The following is a 22,485-nucleotide window of genomic DNA, read 5'->3' as shown; positions in this document are numbered from 1 at the left end:
TCACAGCCCTCGCTTGCTCTCAGCGCCTCCTTTGCCTGAGCTCCCACTTTGGCGGCACTTGGGGAGCACTTCAGCCCACCGCTGCACTGTGGGAACCCCTTTCTGGGCTGGCCAAGGCCGGAGCCCACTCCCTCAGCTTGCAGGGAGGTGTGGAAGCAGAGACGCGAGCGGGAACCGGGGCTGCGCGGGGCGCTTGCGGGCCAGCTGGAGTTCCGGGTGGGCGTGGGCTTGGCGGCGCCGCACTTGGAGCAGCCGGCGGGCCCTGCTGGCCCTGGGCAATGAGGGGCTTAGCACCCGGGCCAGCGGCTTCGGAGAGTGTACTGGGTACCCCAACAGTGCCAGCCCACCGGCGCTGCGCTCTAGTTCTCGCCGGGCCTTAGCTGCCTTCCCGCTGGGCAGAGCTCGGGACCTGCAGCCCGCCATGCCTGAGCCTCCCACCCCTTCCTTGGGCTCCTCTGCGGCCAGAGCCTCCTTGAGGAGCGCCACCCCCTGCTCCACGGCGCCCAGTCCCATCGACAACCGAAGGGCTGAAGAGTGCAGGCACATAGGCGCGGAACTGGCAGGCGGCTCCACCGGCAGCTCTGGTGCGGGATCCGCTGGGTGAAGCCAACTGGGCTGCTAAGTCTGGTGGGGCCTTGGAGAACCTTTATGTCTAGCTCAGGGATTGTAAATACACCAATCCGCACTCTGTCTCTAGCTCAAGGTTTGTAAACACACCAATCAGCACCCTGTGTCTAGCTCAGGGTTTGTGAGTGCACCAATCGACACTCTACTCTGGTGGGGCCTTGGAGAACCTTTGTGTCCACACTCTGTATCTAACTAATCTGGTGGGGATGTGGAGAACCTTTGTGTCTAGCTCAGGGATTGTAAACGCACCAATCAGCGCCCAGTCAAAACAGACCACTCGGCTCTACCAATCAGCAGACGTGGGTGGGGCCAGATAAGAGAATAAATGCAGGCTGCCCCCCCTCCCTCCCCCCAGCTAGCAGTGGTAACTCACTCGGGTCCCCTTCCACACTGTGAAAGTTTTGTTCATTTGCTCTTTGAAATAAATTTCGCGGCTGCTCACTCTGTGACACTCACCTCGAAGGTCTGCAGCTTCACTCCTAAAGCCAGCGAGATCAGGAGCCCACCGGGAGAAACGAACACCTCCAGATGTGCTACCTTAAGAGCTGTAACACTCACCGCGAAGGTCTGCAGCTTCACTCCTGAGCCAGCGAGACCACGAACCCACCAGAAGGAAAAAACTCCAAACGCATCTGAACGCCAGAAGGAGCAAACTCCGGACATGCCGCCTTTAAGAACTGTAACACTGACCACGAAGGTCCGCGGCTTCATTCTTTAAGTCAGTGAGACCAAGAACCCACCAATTCCAGATACAATTGCTAGGCCTCAATTTTATAATTTATAGTAGGATAATAATAGTATAGGGTTGTTAAGATAAAAGGATCATATGTATAAAAAGCATTTTATAAAATATAAAACATTTTTCAAATATTATGATTGTGAAAGGAATAAGTGAAACCTTATACAACCGATAAAATTATGTATAACAATTAGTATCACTCATTTAGAATAGACGTAACTTTCCATTTGTCCTTTCTCATTTGCCTCATCTATCAGATCCCACAACCGTGTCTAAATTTTAACTCAGTTACCTTTATTTTCAACTCTACTGATATTTGTCATATAAACTCAAAACAGATGTGTCATTACGAACATAAAGTATTCCTTTTCCCAAGGACCTCTTTAGCAGAAAGCTAATAGGTACTGTTCAATCATTCATTAGGCAGATGTGTATTGAGAACCTGCCAGGTGGCAGGCACTGTGCAAGGATCTGTGGTTAAAGAAATGACCAGGACAGGACACTGGTAGAGCTTAAGTCTAGCAGAAATGTAATCAATGTTGCAACTGGAAAAGATTATTTGCAGGGACCTCACATAGTCAAGGGTTAGAAAAAAATCACCTCGAGCGAAGTGAAGCTTAGCAAATTTGCCAGCCCAAACAGAGCTTAACAGGGTTGGTGCCCAGGCATGGAGAACAGGAAGGTCTGAGTGACAGAGACCACAGTTCGTTAGGGTAACTGAAAGAAGTTCAGTGTACCTGGAGTGTGAGAGAGGGAAAGTGTTGAGTGAAGAGGCTAGAAAGGTCAACATTAACCATAAGCCTCAGAACCCTATCAAGGGATTTGGATTTTATCCTAAGGGCATTGGGAAATCATTAAAAGATTTGAAACAGGAGAGTATGTAATCAGATTTCTAGGGGTTTTGTTGGTTCTGTTTCCTTTGTCTGGTTGCAATGTGGAGTATGCGTTTGGGAAAGGAATAAGGCAAGGAGACCAGATGTAATACTCCTGAGGTCAGATGTGATCAGGCTTCGTATAATGATAAATGGGGTTGGAGAGACATGGAAGGGAGCAATTTTTGTAAAACATAGATCTGATCATGTCACTCCCATAATCAAAACTCTTCAAGCCTCTCCCATTCTACTTAGGATTAAATTTCAGAATACTTAACATGGCCTAAAGAGCTCTTTGTGTTCTGGCCCCATTCCTCTTGCACGCTCACCCTTTCTGTTCTTTATAGGTACCAAGCTCTTGGGACATGAGGAGGATCACTCATAACCTACCTAAAAACTTTGTATGAGACAAAACTGTTTGGTACTGCTTTATTCCAAAAGCAATGAATGAATGAAGTGTGTGGTTTAAGACATATTTACGAAGTCAACAGAAATTGGAGGGGAGATGAACAAGGAGACGTTAAGGCTCAAACAAAGGTTCTGGCTTGAATAACTGGGTGGTTTACAAAAGAGACAGAAAAGATGGTTCAATATAGCTTATGCTGAGTTTGACATGCTGCAAGGTATGCAAGAGAAGATGTTAAATGGGCAATTGGATACAAGTATTTAACATGTACCAGATTCCGTTAGGTCCTTTCACATGTATTTTCTCACTTAATTAACTAAAGACAAATGTAGATAGAAACAATTAACTATATGACCTAATTTTTTAAAGTACTTTCTACACTAACTATGTTAATGCAGACTATGAATATCCCCAATTTATCATGGAGAAATTTAAAAACTGTTTAAAAACTTATTTGAAACATTTCATTTCTAAAGTATCCCTATAGCACAATTATGGGAAGACTTAAAGAAGAAAAACAAGTACAAATTGTTGGGTGAATAATTTCATTCCCATGGAGCAATTTTAGCCTGTTCTATTTATTTGCATGAGTAATCATGGGGCCCAGCTCATTTTAAATCAGCCCAGTTGAGGTAAAGAAGAAAATATCCTATCAGTCCTACATCCAACAAGACTCATTACTCCATATCACTTTCTAAATCAATTTATTCAAGAGTTCCCTCTTCCTGCTTTTGGCGAAGTATTAAAAGCCAAGTCTGTGAAGTATTTCTTCTTCTTAGTTTATATATTTTATACATTTTTGTTTCTAGATTCAACTTTATGCATTGAGTAAGCAGTTCCACTGCATCCTTCAACCCTTCCTATTCTAAGCCCATCAGCAACAGAACTAAGCTCTTGGCTCCATCATATTTTAGAACAGTGCTTCTGAAAGTGTGGTCTGTAGCCAAGCACATTGGAATCAACAGGGCTGCTTTCTTAAAACACATACTTGGGTCCTTACCCCCAGATCCACAAAGTCAGCATTTCTCAAAATGGGGAAAACTCAAGAATCTGCATTTTTAAATAGCTGCCCAGGTGACATTTATACACACTAAAGTTTGAAAATTTGGATAATTAAAAACCACGTAAGGTAGCTAATTCTCATTACACACCTTGCCATCAATAATGGCTATGAGCTACCTTCTCACAGAAGTAATACACTAGAACAATAAATATATTAAATGAAGATTTGAATTCAAGTAAAAACAAGAGGCTGCTCGAACACTCTGAATCGGACTCCATGAGAGAAGTTTTAAAAAGCTTTTTTTTACCAACTGGTGCCACTATAGTAATTGCTGGAAAACTGAGTTACAAGTATTTTACATGGAACTACTAAATACCAGATTAGTATTCACTGATTACAAAAAAATAAGCTAATTGAACATAAACGTAACCAAAAGGGATGCTTTACATGTAAGATGTTTTGTTGAGAATAAGGAAGACACACGTTACAAAATGATTCCTAGGTTATGAGGTTTTAATTTTTAGATTTTGTTGTTGATTTTGTTTGTTTGCCTTTCAGCAAGTGCCTTTCAGTGAAGTTTCCTAAAACGTGTGGCAGAATTGATACACGAATTTAACTCAGTTATTGCCCACAAAACTTTATTCAATGTCTTTATTGTTACTCATAGAAAAATTGTGTGTATAATATATACAATTTTTAATACTCCATCCCAAATAGGGATATTACAGTTTGGTTAAAACTTTTGTTTTCCAAGACAAATAAATACCGTTATTTGAAAGATGCTAGGAAAATGGAAGTATATGAGACTAGATTTCTGCTTAAGTGTCTAGTCTGTACTTTTTAAATTTGTAAAAGAGAAGGAAAAATCATTTCTGTGAACATTTTTATTCACAAAGCTGCAGTCTTTTTTATTTGGATACTAAAAGGTTAATTTTAAGTGCTTTTCTTTTGCAAAATGAGTAGAAAATTCCATTATCCATCAATTAAACATAGGTAAGAAGTAACAGACAGTGAACAGAAGAGAGATACATATTATGCATGCAAGGAAAATTAAAACTTGGGATATTGAAGGGGGGGGTGTGCTTTGATGTACAAAAGAACCATTGTTAATGTGGGACAAAACCTCCCCAGTATGGAACAGAGATAAAAAGGAGGGAGTTTCTAGCAGATCAAGGTCAACAGAGATATGTGAATAACATAAATGCTATTAATCTAGTACCGAATGAATCACAGGAGTTCAGCAGGGTATGGTTATGTGGCAGAGTTCATGGCAGGAGTTTTTTATGTCACTTTGTATTAGATAATGAACATATTCATCAAGATTCCTAAATACCATCCAAAGTGGCATAGAAGAAGCTTTAAGGAGCTTGAGAGAACAAATCAAAGCACTAGATCTGAAGCTCGGAAAGGTAATAGGGATGTTCAAACAGTGCAGCAAGTTTAGATACTTGCAGGCATCCATACAATCTCACTCTGCAGGAAATGGCGTGAGAAAGGATTTCTTAGTTGGATGACTAGCAGCTTATTATGTATAATGTCATCTCACTCATTATGTCCTAGTTTAATAGTTGGAAAAGATGCAGACAGTATTACCTTAAAAGACTGTATGCTGGAAAACATGAAATTCTTTTCCTCTATGACTCATTTAAAATACAAAATGAACTGCTTCTCCTTTCTTCAGATAAACTATAAAATTGCTAATTAAGTATCATCCTCTCTTCTCAGATTCTGCCCAAATGTTTCAGACTCCTTTGGTCTAAATCTTATTTAAGTGTACAAGACTTAAATAATATTTAAGTCTTATTTAAGTCATTATATATGTATATATATGACTAATACCTATTAGTAATATGTACTAATATTTTATACATACAATTTATATATAATACTAGTATGTGTATATATACACACATACATACACATACATGCACATCATTCTAGGCTCATGCCTTTTAAAAGGACAATTGAAAAAAGAACTGAGAAGAAAACAGAAGACTGGTAGCTGGTAATCCAACAGAAAATAAAAAAGGAAGAAACCAAAGAGAAGAAGAGAGAAAGTAAAAGTAAGAATTTAAGGATAAGTTTTTCAAAAGTAGACTACAAAGTAATACCGTTTTCAATAGTAGGTTACATTTCCATCTATCCAATGAGGCATAGAAGCTTATATAAATATATTGAAAAATCTAAGAACAAGCACCCCAGATTGGCCCATGAATGACATCTTAATTTGAATGTCTCTGGCAACATGTAATGAGTTCCTATCATTTCAACTTCAATCATTTTTTAAATATTAAGTGCCTTGAATGTACTAGGCATTGAGGATCCTGTAGCGAATAAGGCAGACACGATTCCTGCCCTCATAAAGCTTATTGTTTTAAGATTGATGTTGGTGGTTACAGTAGGTTGAAAAGTGTGACTCAAAAAGTCATGTCCACTCAAAACCTCAGAATGTGGCCTTATTTGGGAATACTGGTCTTTGTCAATATAACTAGCTAAGGATCTTGATTAAGTCACCCTGGATTTAGGGCCCTAAATCCAATGACTGGTGTTCTTATAAGAGGAGCAGACACAGAGAGACACACAGAGAATTAAGTCAACTGGAAGATGGAGGCAGAAATTGGCGTGATGCCTCTATAATCCAAGGAAGGCCAAGGATTGCCAGCAGCCACCAGAGGCTAAGAGAAAGGCCTGGGATGGTCTTTCCTTAGATGCCCCAGAAGGAAACTATATTTTCAACACCTTGATTTACTTTCTCGCCTCTAGAGCTGTGAGAGAATCCATTTCTGTTGTTTTAAGCCACCATGGTAATTTGTTATGGTAATTGTTCATGGTAATTTGTTATGGCAGCCCTAGGAAACTAATACAGTGGTGAACAGAGTTAATACAAAAGTGACCACCCACACTGAAGTCTCCCTTATCACAGTGCCACTGAGCATGGGCATGGCCTGACAAAAACAAAGATGCAGATGTGGCATGGTCTTTAACAAAATCCTCAAAAAAGAAACCAAAGAATGAGGACTAGGTTCACTAATAGTTGCACAGACTTTTAGTGTTGGAAGGGACTTTGAGATCAACTAGAGTCATCCTGTTCATTTGACGGCAGAAGAAACTGAAATGAGTTGTCTCTTGGCTTCCTCTCCCCTTTGCCTCAGGAGAGATGCAGATGGTCTGTCTTATCTCCGGCAGGAAATCTCCATCTGGCTGGCACCCTAAGTGATTCAGCTGGATTCCCAGGGAGGGGGAATTTCTCATGAGTAAGATGGTAACCACAAAATTCATTTATTCCAGTTATTCTAGAGCATCTACTCTGTAAGTCACAATGGGAGAAGCAAGAAATACAAACTCCTGTTTGTTAGAAACACATACACAATCCCAGACATAACCCCTCTTACATTTAAATTATAAGTAAAGTCAGAACAAGTATATTTTTGGTTCCTTGGGTTAAAACTAAAGGTTGGAAAGAAGGCAGACAAGCACGGAAACTTGCCTTGGTCTTTTCTGGCTTCTATAATGGAATACTTTAGACTGGGTGGCTTACAAACAACGGAAATTCATTTCTCACAGTTCTGGAGGGAGGGAAGTCTAAGAACAAGGTGCTAACGGAGTCTGGGGAGGTCTCACTTCCTCGCCAGACACCAAATCTGTCTGGTGATGGCAGATGGCAGTCTTCACATGTGTCTTCACATAGTGGAAGGGTAAGAGGGATCTCTCTGGATCTCTTTTATAAGGGAATTAATCCCACTAAGGGATTAGTTATGATCTCTAATTAGTTGTGAGTGCTCCACTCTCATGACCTAATCACTTCCCAAAGGCCTCACCTCCTAATGCCATCACTTTGGGAGTTAGGATTTCAACATAGGAATTTGGGCAGGGGGCAGGGAGAGGACATAACCATTCAGTCTATTGCAAAACTATAAAACATTTCCAACTGTGCTAACTAAAACAAGGGAAGAACTTTGCTTTCTGACTTATAGCAGAGCAATGCTTCTACTAGTCTTAGAAAAACTAGAAAAGAAGGACAACAAACACAAACACACAACCCTATTTAATGGCATTGAAGAACTATCAAAGTAGTCAAACTTCAGGGGTAAAGATCCTTGAAAGAAGAAAAAATTAAGCCTAAGCAGAGAGACTGAGAAACTGAGCAAAGCTTTTAGCAACCCTATGGGGCTGGAGAAACAGAAATTGAAGTTCAAGACTATCAAGAGTCCCATGTTGAGAGAAGCCAAGATTCTAGAGAGAAAGAGAATAACTTTGATATTCAAGCTACTATTCCTCTGGAGACAGTCATCCATTTCTTTGCAGCTTAACCCAAGAGGGAGACAAGCTGATCCAAGAAGTGCTTGCTAGGTGGCTGAAAAACTGAGCAGAGCTATTGGCAATCTCATTGTGATAGGGGGAATTTTTTTTTTTTTTTTTTCGAAATGGAGTCTCCCTCTGTCACCCAGGCTGTAGTACAGTGGCATGATCTTGGCTCACTGCAACCTCTGCCTCCTGGGTTCAAGCGATTCTCCTGCCTCAGCCTCCTGAGTAGCTGGGATTACAGGCGCACACCACCACGCCCTGCTAATTTTTTTGTATTTTTAGTAGAGACAAAGTTTCACCATGTTAGCCAGTCTGGTCTCGAACTCTTGACTTCAGGTGATCTGCCCATCTTGGCCTCCCAAAGTGTTGGGATTACAGGCATGAGCCACCACACCTGGCCAGGGGATTTTTTTAAATGGCATTCAGGGACTTGTCAGGTGGAGGTGCTCAAGGGTATTATTAGTCCATTTTCAGGCTGCTGATAAAGACATACCTGAGACGGGGTAATTTATAAAGAAAAAGAGGCTTAATGGACTCACATTTCCACATGGCTGGGGAGGTCTCACGATCATGGTGGAAGATGAAAGGTACATGTTATATGGTGGCGGGCAAGAGAGAAATGAGAGCCAAGCAAAAGGGAAAACCCCTTATAAGATCATCAGATCTCGTGAGACTTATTCACTACCAAGAAGAGAACAGTATGGGGGAAACCACCCTCACTATTCAATTATCTCCCACTGGATCCCTCCCACAACACATGGGAATTATGGGAGCTACAATTCAAGATGAAATTTGGGTGGGGACACAGCCAAACCATATCACCAAGTAAACAAACTAGGGTTTCATTTGAGACTTTCTACACCCTAGACATAGGGTGAACCCAAGGTAGTCAAAACCTTACAGACAGGCACAGCCTCAAATGGCTTACTCCCTAATTAGATGAATGTGATCTGCTGATATACTATCAGCCTCCCAGAAGATAAATAACATTCTTTCTGAAGAAACAGAACACCGTCTAGACCCTCTATCATTTTCCACTCACAATGTCCAGACTCCCATGAAAGATTATCAGACATACCCAGATAGACAATTAAGAAACAAACCAGACTGTAGTGATTCAGATATTGAAAGGATCAGACACAAACTTTAAAACAAGGGCAAATTCCACTCCCGCCCCCAACCACAGATAGTTTATAAAGGATCATAGATGAATTTGTAACACATGAAACTGGAAGGGGACCTGGCTAGAAATTTTGGTAACTCAGGAATGAGCTTCTCCTCTCAAGGCTATTGTTCTGAGTTGTCCTTGTTTAACAAGAGGGAACTTTGACTACTGCCCAGAGGTTCATTTCTTTACTACTTAGTGATTGTTCATGAAGCCAGGACCTCTCAAAGCTCTCAGAGTCTGGAATTATTGAACAGTACTTGAATTTTGTTTGTTTGTTTTGTTTTGTTTTTGAGACGGGGTCTTGCTCTGTCACCCAGGCTGGAGTGCAGTGGTGCAGTCTTGGCTCACTGCAACATCCAGCTCCTGAGTTCAAGCGATTCTTCTGCCTCAGCCTCCTGAGTAGCTGGGACTACAGGCCCACACCACCATGCCTGGCTAATTTTTGTATTTTTAGTAGAGACAGGGTTTCACCATCTTTGCCAGGCTGATCTCAAACTCCTGACCCCGTGATCTGCCCACCTTGGCCTCCCAAAGTGCTGGGATTACAGGCATGACCCACCGCACCCAGCCAGAACTTAAGTTTTTTAATGGTAAAGCTGAATTGTGTGAGAGGATAGGAAATTTAGGACAGACCTGGTAGGTGAATAATAAGGGCTCGGAATATTACCATTGTGTTTCCTATGAGTTACAGTGGGGGTCAGACACCAACACAGACTGTGGGAAGAAAGTAAATGGAGTTCCCACTTAGATTTAATCAACAGTCCTTTATTTTTATTCATCAGAGGATATGGGAGAAAATGGGACAGGGGGCTCTGAAAATTGTAATTCCCTGTCCTATCTTCTGCCCCCATACTCATTAAGCCACAAATTAAAAATTAATAAAATTAAGACAAGCCTCCCCATTACCTGATTCAGTTTACTTTTTTTGGTCTTTTCTCTCTTGCTTTTCTTTCCCTGGTTTTTGCCATAGACACTTCATTTTGTGCTCTTCCCTGAAGATGTCCTAAAAGCTATGCACACTCTTCTATCTTCCCCAAAGTCCTGGCATGGAATTGTCCCTGAGGTAACAGTTTCTGGGACCAAGATCAGCACAGAGGAAACGGGGCAGAGTGGTGTGCACTCAGCCTCCTCCCCTGGCATCATTAAGAACTTTCAGAATAAAGGAAGAGCTCTAACCCTGACAAGTTCCTGCATGGGGAATGAACCACTCACTCTGCTGTAACAGGGCAGCTTTGCTCTGGGTACCACATTTGTGCAATGTGTGTATTTCTAGGCTGAAAACAAAAGAGGTTTTTACCTTCTCAATCCTTTCCCATAATTACCTTTAGTGGTGAAGCAGTTAATGCAGTATTCCTCCTCTTGGCTAAAAGTTTTCATTTTTTATTGGCACCATTTTACCCCTGGAGACAATAGCAGATTGTTTCTGGTGTGTGCAGAAGATCTTGTTCTGGCAGGCAAGCTTCCAGTCAACAAGCTTAACATCCTCTGCAAAGAACGTGTGAGTATCTTGTTCAAACCTGACTTTCAAGTAACTTTTATAAAGACAGTCATCCTAATCACAACCTGCCATGGTGTTAGAAACTGGCACAAAACCGAAACCAAAAATACGCTCAAGAGAGTCTGAGGTAGAAGTAAACCCAAAAGGGTAGGGGAAGGAGGCTGTTAATGAAATCCTTGGGTCAAAGGGCTTCTGACCTCGGACTGTCTTCATAGCACCCGATTAGAAAAAGCCTTTCTTTTTCTCATACCTTTGACCTGGTTAACAGCCTTCAAACATCTATATTGAGTAATCTTAACCGCAGCAATCACCCCAGATTGGGAGTGTACTGAGCAGAAAGGGAAGGAATTTAAAGCAATGCAGGACTCCTTACTTGGGCCTAACTGTCTGTCCCCAAGGCAGAAATCACCAGTCTCCACCCTACCTTAATTATGGAGGAGGCCATAATTCCTCTTCCACTAATAGCTGCTGAAGCCTACTCCTGATACCCAGTAGAAAGGCATTGTTTAGGTGGCTCCATGAGAGGATCTCTCTGGGGGGACAAGGAATCTGAATTAGGAGAAACAATTACTAAGACCTTCATATAGTCATGCTCTATAAAGCATAAAGCATTTTGCCTTACCATATCTCACAAAATTACGTGAAGAAGACAGAGTTGAAAGATAGGGAAACAAACTCAAGGTAAATGGACTTGCCAGAGGTAGCATAGATAGCAAAGACAAAGGTGGCTATTAAAATCAGGTTTCCAGGGGAGAAAAGACAAATCTCCCTCCCATGAAGAAAAATACCAAATAAGTTATGGAGCTACTGTGTCCTCAAGGAAGTGGAACATAACTCTCCACTCCTTAAGTATGGGCTTTGCATAATGACTTCCTTCCAAATTACGGTTGGGAAGTGAAGTCATTTCACAGTGGAGAAACCCAACAAACACTATCTCAAACAGGCAATAAACGTCAACATCAACAGTGATGCTTCATGTTAACAATATACCCTTGAATTGATGGCATATTGAAAAGAATGGTGCTTGACCTCTGTGGTCTTCCTCCCAAAATCTCTTAACCTCAAAGTAATCATGAGAAAAACATCAGACAAATTCCAATTGAGGGACATACTACAAAACATACTACAAAACACCTTGGCACTCATCAAAAGTGCCAAGGTCACAAGACAGGGATGCCCTCTCTCACCACTCCTATTCAATATAGTGTTGGAAGTTCTGGTCAGGGCAATCAGGCAAGAAATAAAGTGTATTCAATTAGGAAAAGAGGAAGTCAAATTGTCCCTGTTTGCAGATGACATGATTGTATATCTAGAAAACCCCATCATCTCAGCCCAAAATTTCCTTAAGCTGATAAGCAACTTCAGCAAAGTCTCAGGATACAAAATCAATGTGCAAAAATCATAAGCATTCCTATACACCAATAACGACAGAGAGCCAAATCATGAGTGAACTCCCATTCACAATTGCTACAAAGACAATAAAATACCTAGGAATCAAACTTACAAGGGATGTGAAGGACCTCTTCAAGGAGAACTACAAACCGCTGCTCAATTAAATAACAGAGGACACAAACAAATGGAAGAACATTCCATGCTCATGGATGGGAAGAATCAATATCGTGAAAATGGCCATGCTGCCCAATGTAATTTATAGATTCAATGCCATCCCCATCAAGCTACCAATGACTTTCTTCACAGAATTGGAAAAAACTACTTTAAAGTTCATATGGACCCAAAAAAGAGCTCATATAGCCAAGACAATCCTAAGCAAAAAGAAAAAAGCTGGAGGCATCACACTACCTGACTTCAAACTATACTACAAGGCTACAGTAACCAAAACAGCATGGTACTGGTACCAAAACAGATATATAGAGCAATGGAACAGAACAGAGGCCTCAGAAATAACACCACACATCTATAACCATCTGATCTTTGACAAACCTGACAAAAACAAGAAATGGGGAAAGGATTCCCTATTTAATAAATGGTGCTGGGAAAACTGGCTAGCCATATGTAGAAAGCTGAAACTGGGTCCCTTCCTTACACCTTATACAAAAATCAATTCAAGATGGATTAAAGACTTAAATGTTAGACCTAAAATCATAAAAACCCTAGAAGAAAACCTAGGCATTACCATTCAGGACATAGGCATGGGACACCGGGGCCTGTCATGGGGTAGGGGGATGGGGGAGGGATAGCATTAGGAGAGATACCTAATATAAATGACGAGTTAATGGGTGCAGCAAACCAACATGGCATATGTATACATATGTAACAAACCTGCACATTGTGTACATGTACCCTATAACTTAAAGTATAATAATAATAAAAAAAAAGTGCCAAGGTCGCCAAACCCAAGGAAAGTTTGAGAAACTAACAGCCAAGAGGCGCTAAGAAGACATGATGACTGAATATAAATAATGTGGTATCTTAGATGGAATCCTGGAACAGAAAAAGAACATTATGTGAAAAAGGAAGAAAATCTGAATGGAGTATGGACTTTAGTTAATTAGAATGTATCAATATAGTCACACTAATTGTAACAAATATACCAAACTAATGAAAGATATTAATAAGAGGGGAAACTGTGCTGCACTGCATATATGAGAATGCTATTAATGACTCTCAGTTTTTCTGTAAGTCTAAAACTGATGTAAAAATTAAAAAGTTATTAGACAAAAAAAATCAGGCTCTCTGTCTCAACCCTCAAATCTTTCCATAAGAGTAAGCACACTGTTCTGCCTCGTATGAAGCAAGCATTTTCCTGAGAAGTCTGTAATTCAATTAATGTCTCCCCCACCAGAATCTGTAGGCTCTGGGAAGGCAGAGACCATGCCGATTTTTGCTGAACATTAAATCTCTAGGACCTTGTACAGTGCCTATCATGTAGTAGACACTCATAAATATGTGCTGAGTGAAGGAAACTGGGTCCAGGGAGTTTAGAACTGGTTTGTCTAAACTAATTAAATTCAACACATTCAATCCTAGGTCAAAAAGGATGCTAAAATATTTTAAATATCAAAATAGGAAAATAGAATTACAGAGCCTCTTTCAATAAGGTTTTAATTCTGATAGTAGGGTTGAATATGGACATTCAAGAACAAAGTGAAAACTGGAGCAAAGTTAAAAATGCCAATTAAGGCCAGGTACAGTAGCTTACACCTATAAATCCCAACACTTGGGAGGCCAAAGCAGGAGGATTGCCTGAACCCAGGAATCTGAGACCAGCATCTCTTCAAAAAATTTTAAAAATTAGCCAGGCATGGTGACATGTATCTTGTAATCGCAGCTACTCAGGAGGCTGAGGTGGGAGGATTGCTTGATTCCAGGAGTTCAAGGCTTCCATAAGCCATGATTGCACCATGGTACTCCATCCTGGGCAACAGAGCAAGACCCTCTCTCTAATAAATAGAAACACCAGTTGGAACCCACATAAGAAAGAGGAGGAATAGATGAGTCAATGAACTGTCCTGCCTTGAAATACATATAGACAATACGGTGTCACATTAAAAGCCATTGATAGCAGTGTGTACCCACAGAGAAAGGCCACATTTGTAAGCCAAAAAGTTATCCTTTCACTTCCTTGGCTTTTTAGATTTCCTCAAAATCCTGTGGACAGTTTGAGTTTCCCTACAGAAAACTAAATATGAAATATTAAAATTAAAGAATAGATAATACCCCTATGAGAAAAAGCTCAAAAAGTTGAGAAAGTTTAGCTAGAAAAAGGAAAAGTGAATCTGTGATTCAATAAATTCACTTAATATATAACAAGTTTTTGTAGAGAAGACACTGATCATTTCTACAGCTTCACACAAGAACAGACAAGAGAGGGATGAACTTAAATTGCAGTAAGCCTTTAACAGTAGAAACTTCCTCTTTTATATCCTGGATAGCCTTAAAAACAGAATGGTCAAACATCTGGTCTACATGACCAGCATGGAAGAAGGAGGGTGCTCATGAAAGTCCCTTATACCCTTACTGATCCATGATTCTACTATTTCAACTCTGTCTTTACTCTGCAACCAAAAATGATGGCCGCTATGCATTCTTCTGACACCAACCAGACCACAACCTCAATGTGGGCAGAAATCATTTCTGTTTTGTTCACGTCTCTCCTCCACACCTAGCTTTAGTGCCTGGCAGTTGATGTCCAGTAAATACTTGTTGAACAAGCAGACCATCTTGAACCATGAAAGAAGATGACCAATTACATTCTGCTTTTTTAGACTCCTGAGAACATGATATAGAAGAACAGAAACAAAAGAACGTTGCTAACATTAATTTCTTTTTTTTTTTTTTTGGAGACAGAGTCTTGCTCTGTCGCCCAAGCTGGAGTGCGGTGGTATGATCTCAGCTCACTTCAGCCTCTGCCTCCCGGTTTCCAGCGATTCTCCTGCCTCAGCCTCCTGGGTAGCTGGGATTACAGGCACATGCCACCACGACCAGCTAATTTTTGTATTTTTAGTAGAGATGGGGTTTCACCATGTTGGCCAGGCTGGTCTCAAACTCCTGACCTCAGGTGATCTGCCCGCCTAGGCCTCCCAAAGTGCTGGGATTACAGGCATGAGCCATTGCGCCCAGCCCACTAATTTATATTCAATCATCTAAAAGAACATAAGTAAATATTCTAAAGAAAAGCACAGAAAAAGGTATTAACAGGGCCTGACACATAATTGGCAAGTTGTATTTTCTAAAGGTGGCCACATTTAATATCTATCCCATCCCATATGCTCTTCTTACAAAGTGACATCAGCACACAGACCTTCTAACTGTCCCAACTGATAGTATGTTACAAAAATGAAGCTGCATGACTTCTGAGGCTAGATCATATGAGGCAATGCCTTCTGCCTCTCTCTCTCTCTGTCTCTCTCTCTTGCACTCTCTCTCTCTCTCACACACACACACATATAATCTTACTCACTGGATGATTAACCTTGGAACCCAGCCACCATGTTGGGAAGAATCCCAAGCCACATGGAGCTCATAATGGTTTGTTGATAGCTGGATGTGATGAAGTAAATAGTTCTTTAGAGATTTTATGTTTGTCTGGCTAGGAGTTAGGCTGTATTAATTGTTTGCTGTAGACATAGGTGTCAGAAGCTAAAATTTTTCCTAGTGTCCTCATTTTTTCCTCTTCTGTTCTCTTTGGGCTTCCCTAGAGACTCTTTCTTAAATAGAGTCTGAGGTTTGCAGTCCGTTCAGGTGTAATTCCCCGTTATTATATATACAGGGGCCTGATTTATGTGGTGGTAATGCATGGTAATGCATAGGAGAGGGGAAACATTTTCCCCTCATTAGGTCCTTGTCTTTGTGAGCCTGTGTCCCTGGGCTGTGACCTTCACAGTGCTTGTCAATGTTTTTTTCATCTTTAGGTAAAATAGAAAGGCTAGAGGGGGATGAAGTTGTATATTGCCCTTCCTCTAGATCAGTTAGGCTCTAATGAAACCTGTGATAATTAGGTTCTGGTATAATAATTCCCCTTGAGAGAAACAGAATGTTCTGGGCATATTTCACAATGGCCACTCCCTTTCACTCTACCAGAAACATAAGCAGATTTTTCTGCAATATGCATGCTGAGAACCCAGTGGGGCTCCTGGAAGTAAAATTCACACACACAAAAATGGGAAACCCCTAAAACTTGTCCCCTAGAGTGTTTAACTCTTAAGTTCATCCAGTAATTTGTCAATTATAGTTCAAGTTTTCCTACCCAATACGGGCTTCTGCTCACAGTAAGCTATGATTCTCTGTATTTGCCTGTCTCTCCAATTTTGTGGGCAACATCTTGCCCCATTACCTCAATCTTGTGATGGATCTAAGAAGAACTGTTAGTTTTGATAGCTTTCAGTTTGTTTAGCGTTGTCTCACTGTGAAGACAACCATGGTGACTTCCCAGCTTTTTATATGTCAGACAAAAACAGGCAGCTCACAGTTCATTCTGTAAACTTTTAAATTTTATAAATAAAACTTTATAATTAAAATATTTGTGTTCCCTTCTACCTAAATAGTACACTTACAGTATCCATGGAAAAGGAAAGAGAGACAAAATCAAAAGTAACAGGACTGACTGGGATGAGGGGTTTCCTGATGGGCAAGGCATTGACCACTGGTCTGGATAAGTCACTCCAGGGGACAGAGCTGAGAACCAAAAAAAAAAAAAAAAAAAAAAAGCAGCTGTGCAGGAGGATGTGCTGTCCCATAAGTGCTCTCTAAAACCCCTTTATTATTTTTCTTCTGTAATAGTAAAAAATATACAATTTACAGAATTGGCAGGAATAAGCCATAAAAGAGCACCTGGAATCTTAATTTCACTTTCAAGCCACCCTAACATTTTCTAAACACATCTGCAGATATGAATGTTCTCTAAATCAGATTTTAAAAGCTTTCAAGAATATTTTCAACTATAATCTGGGATAAGGGCTAAGCTGTATAGGTCTGGCTCATCAACATTTGTGAGCTGATTTCAGAAAGAACACTTTGTATGTGTGTTCTGTATGTGTTTGAAGAGGGATGTGAAAAGTCTTGTATATCCAGGAAAATAGAGGCCACCACCCCAGTCAAAATCTGATTTCACCCAAGACATTGTAGTAGGGCCTTGTTGCCTAAGGTCAATTCTTTCTTTTCATTAAGTGAAGATATTATTGTAAGAAGAATGATTTGGGACTCTTTCAGTTTTAAGTACCAAAAACCAACGTAGCTAACTTAAGGAAAAACAATGGAAAGATTTTTAGACTAGCTCATGAAATTCAAAGATTTTTGAAAATCAAGGCTTCAAGACTCCAGTGGGAACCTCAGTACATGATTTTCTACCTCCCCACATATGTCTCAGCTACTAAAACTCCTAGTCTGTGTATTTTACATTTTGAATTTCAGAAGAGAAAATCAGATTGACCTAGCTTGGGTCAGCGTCCACCTTTGAGCCAATTATCTATGGCCATGGGACTGTAGAAACACAACAGCTGAAATAGCATATCCATGGTTTATGGGGAAGGCTCTTCTCACAGAAACAGATGCAGAGGCATTATTACAGGGACCCAGTATTTAGGATTTAGATTTTCCCAGAAAGGGGAGGGCAAAACCTAGCTGTAGCCTATTGGCTCTTCTGAATCAAGGTCTTCATTTAAACTTAGTTTTACATTACAGTATTTTTTTCTCCACCAAGAAAACTACTGTAATAGCACTGACATTTATTTCACAAGAACACTGTTGAAATTAGAATGGGAACCCTTTCCAAATGTATTAAATCTTGATGGAACTAAGCTATAAAGTGAAAACCTCCTCCCCAAAGGTTGATATTTAAACTTTTATATATACTTTAAGATATTTTATTTTATTTGAATGTATAAGATTCTGATATAAATTTTTAACTAGGTCTTTATACTAATAACTATGTAGAGACATTGAATCTCATAGGCTGCAATTCAGGCATGTAAAAAATATTTTTCCAGAAAGTGAAAAGATGGCTGACTAGAAGCAGTAGCAGTCAGCAGAAGTAGCAATCAGAAGCTCTCATCAAAAAGAGCCATAATAGCGTGCAAATCCTGCACTGGCAACCATGGTATCCAGGTTCTTTCATCAGAACTGACTAGGCTGCTGGCATGATCCACAGGGAGGAAGGAAGAGCAGTATGGTGCCCACCTGAGAGCCACACAGGGCAAGGGAGCCCCCAGCCCCCCAGCGGAGGGAGGTGGTAAGTGAGCATGCTGCCCAGCCGGGAAAACTGCTTTTTCCATAGAACTGTGCAACCCATGGATTGGATGATCCCACTCTCAAACCCATTCCACTGGGGCCTAGGATCCCAACCCTGGAGCTGCACAGATTCTCAACAGCTACAATCTGCTTAAGCCTGCCAAGTTCCCAGTGGGAGGGGCAACCAGCACCACAGCTGTGGCTGCCTGCTGTCTAAGCCGTTTGAGTTCCTTGGGACAGGGGCAGCAGCCAGCACTGGGACTCATAACTGCCTAACTTGCTAAGCTCCCTGGGCAGGGGAAGGGCGGCATCCATCTCTATAGCTCCAGGCTGTCCTTTTACTCTGCTGGAGCCAGGGAGGCTGGATGGCCTGGTCCCAAGAGGTGTCCCCCACAGCCCAACACACTGGCTGTGGCAGACTGTGGCCAGAGCGCCTCTTTAGGCCTGACCCTGACTCATCCATCCTCACTGGGTGGGGCCTCCCTGCAGGAGCTCCAACAACTCCAGCCAGAGGCTCAGGAACAGAACCCTGATCACCCTGGGCCTGAGCCCCTAGAAGGAGAGTGGTCACAGTCTCTGCAGACAAGCAGACTTAGCCTTTCCTCCTGGTAGTTCTGAGGAATCTGGGCAGCCCAGACTAGTGGGTTTCCCCCAGCGAAGCACACCCCCTCCACCAAAGGACAAAGTGCTTCATTAAATGAGTCCTGTTCTCCATGCCACCCAACTGGGTGAGACCCTCCAACAGGAGTTGTCAGACACCCTATACAGAAGCAATCCTACTGGTATCAGGTTGGTGCCCCTCAAGGTCAGATGTCCAAGAAGAAGGAGCAGGCACCCATCTTTGCTGTTCTCCAGCATCCTTGAGTGACATTTCCAGGCATGGGAGCAAATCAGATAAATAGGGCCTGAAGTGAACCCCCAGCAAACTGCAGCAGCTCTACAGAAGAGGGATCCAACTATTAAAAGAAAAACAAACAAGCAGAAGGCAACAACAACAGCTTCAACAATAACAACAAAAATCTCCCAGAAAAAACCCATCCAAGGGCCTCAAAGACCAAAACTAGACAAACTAATGAAGATGAGAAAGAATCAATGAAAAAATGCTGAAAACTCAAAAGGTCAGAGTGCCTCTTCTTCATATGATCACAATGTCTCTCCATCAAGGGCACAGAACTTAATGGAGTATCAGATGGATGAATTGACAGAAGTAGGCTTCAGAAGATGGATAATAAAAAACTCCACTGAGCTAAAGGAACATGTTCTAACCCAGTGCAAAGAAGCTAAGAACTTGATAAAAGGTTAGAGGAGCTGCTAACTAGAATAATCAGTTTAGAGAGGAACATAAATAACCTGATGGAGCTGAAAAACACAGCATGAGAACTTTGGGAACCATATACAAGTATCAATAGCTGAATTGACCTAGCAGAAGAAACAATATCAAAGTTTGAAGACCACCTTGCTGAAATAAGGCATGCAGACAAGATTAGAGAAAAATAATAAAAAGGAATGAACAAAGCCTCCAAGAAATATGGGACTACATAAAAAGACCAAACCTATGATTGACTGGAGTACCTGAAGGAGACAGGGAGAATGGTAATGAGCTAGAAAACACACTTCAGGATATTATCCAGAAGAAATTCCCCAACATAGCAAGACAGGCCAACATGCAAATTCAGGAAATATGAAATATGGGGACCACCACTAAGACACTCTATGAGAAGATCAACCCCAAGACACATAATCATCAGATTCTCCAAGGTCGAAATCATGAAAAAATGTTAAGGGCAGCCAGAGAGAAAGGCCAGGTCACCTACAAAGGGAAGCCCATCAGACTAACAGCGGATCTTTCAGCAGAAACCCTATAAGCCAGAAGAGATTGGGGGTCAATATTCAACATTTTTTTTTTTTTTTTGAGATGGAGTCTTGCTCTGTCACCCAGGCCGGAGTGCAGTGGCACGATCTTGGCTCACTGCAAGTTCCGCCTCCCGGGTTCATGCTATTCTCCTGCCTCAGCCTCCTGAGTAGCTGAGACTACAGGCGCCCACCACCATGCCCGGCTAATTTTTTGTATTTTTAGTAGAGACAGGGTTTCACCGTGTTAGCCAGGATGGTCTCGATCTCCTGACCTCGTGATCCGCCCGCCTCGGCCTCCCAAAGTGCTGGGATTACAGGCATGAGCCACTGTGCCCAGCTAATATTCAACATTCTTAAAGAAAAAAAACTCCAACCCAGAATTCATAGCCAGTCAAACGAGCTTCATAAGTAAAGGAGAAATAAAATCCTTTTCAGACAAGCAAATGCTGAGGGATTTTGTCAACACCAGGCCTGCCTTACAAGAGCTCCTGAAGGAAGAACTAAATATAGAAGGGAAAAACAGGTACCAGCCACTGCAAAAACACACCAAAATATAAAGACCAATGACACTATGAAGAAACTGCATCAAGTAGTGTGCAAAATAACCAGATAGCATCATGATGACAGGATCAAATTCACACATAACAATATTAACTTTAAATGTAAATGAACTAAATGCCCCATTTAAAAGACACAGAATGGCAAATTGGATAAAGAGTCAAGACCCATTGGTGTGCTGTATTCAGGACACCCATCTCACATGCAAAGACACACATATGCTCAAAATAAAAGGAGGGAAGAAATTTTACCAAGCAAATGGAAAGCAAAAAAAAAACAGGGGTTGCAATCCTAGTCTCTGACAAAACAGACTTTAAACCAACAAAGATAAAAAAAGACAAAGAAGGGCATTACATAACGGCCAATGGATCAATTCAACGAGAAGAGCTAACTATCCTAAATATATATTCACCCAATACAGGAGCATCCAGATTCATAAAACAAGTTCTTAGAGACCTACAAAGAGACTTAGACTCCCACACAATAATAGTAGGAGACTTTAACACCCCACTATCAATAATAGATCATGACACAGAAAATTAACAAGGATATTCAAGATTTGAACTCAGCTCTGGATCAAATGGACCTAATAGACATCTACAGAACTCTCCACCCCAAAATTAACAGAATATACTTTCTTCTCAGTGCCACATAGCACTTATGCTAAAATTGACTACATAATTGGAAGTAAAACACTCCTCAGCAAATGCAAAAAAAAAAAAAACTGAAATAATAACAAACAGACTCTCAGACCACAGCACAATCAAGTTAGAACTCAGGATTAAGAAACTCCCTCAAAACTACAAAACTATATGGAAATTGAACAACCTGCTCCTAAATGACTCCTAGGTAAATAATTAAGGCAGAAATCAAGAAATTCTTTGAAACCAATGAGAACAAAGAGAAAACGTACCCGAATCTCTGGGACACAGCTAAAGCAGTGTGTAGAGGGAAATTTATAGCACTAAATGCCCACATCAGAAAGCTAGAAATACCTCAAATAGACACCCTAACATCAAAATTAAATGAACTAGAGAAACAAGAGCAAATTAATCCAGAAGCTAGCAGAAGGCAAGAAATAACTAAGATCAGAGCAGAACTGAAGGAGATAGAGACATGAAAAACCCTCCAAAAAATCAATGAATACAGGAGATGGCTTTTTGAAAAAATTAACAAAATAAACCACTAGCTAGACTAATATAGAAGAAAACAGAGAAGAATGAAATAGACCCAATAAAATATGATAATGGGGATATTATCAGTGACCCCACAGAAATACAAACTACCATCAGAGAATACCATAAACACCTCTACGCAAATAAACTAGAAAATCTAGAAGAAATGGATAAATTCCTGGACACACACACCCTCCCAAGCCAGGACACATACACCTAAATTCCTGGACACATACATCTTCCCAAGCCAGGAAGGAGTTGAACCTCTGAATAGACCAATAACAAGTTCTGAAATTGAGGCAGTAATTAATAGCCTAGCAACCAAAAAAAGCCCAGGACCAGACGTATTCACAGCTGAATTCTACCAGAGGCACAAAGAGGAGCTGGTACCATTCCTTCTGAAACCATTCCAAACAATTGAAAAGGAGGGACTCCTCCCTAACTCATTTTATGAAGCCAGCATCATCCTGATACCAAAACCTGGCAGAGACACAACATAAAAAGAAAACTTCAGGCCAATATACCTGATGAACATTGATGCAAAAACAAATCCAGCAGCACATCAAAAAACTTATCCACTGCTATCAAGTTGGC

This window comes from Pongo pygmaeus, chromosome 14, assembly GCF_028885625.2.
Source record: "Pongo pygmaeus isolate AG05252 chromosome 14, NHGRI_mPonPyg2-v2.0_pri, whole genome shotgun sequence".
NCBI lineage: Eukaryota > Metazoa > Chordata > Mammalia > Primates > Hominidae > Pongo > Pongo pygmaeus.
The sequence above is the reverse complement of the archived record's forward strand: the minus strand, read 5'-3'. Positions refer to the sequence as shown.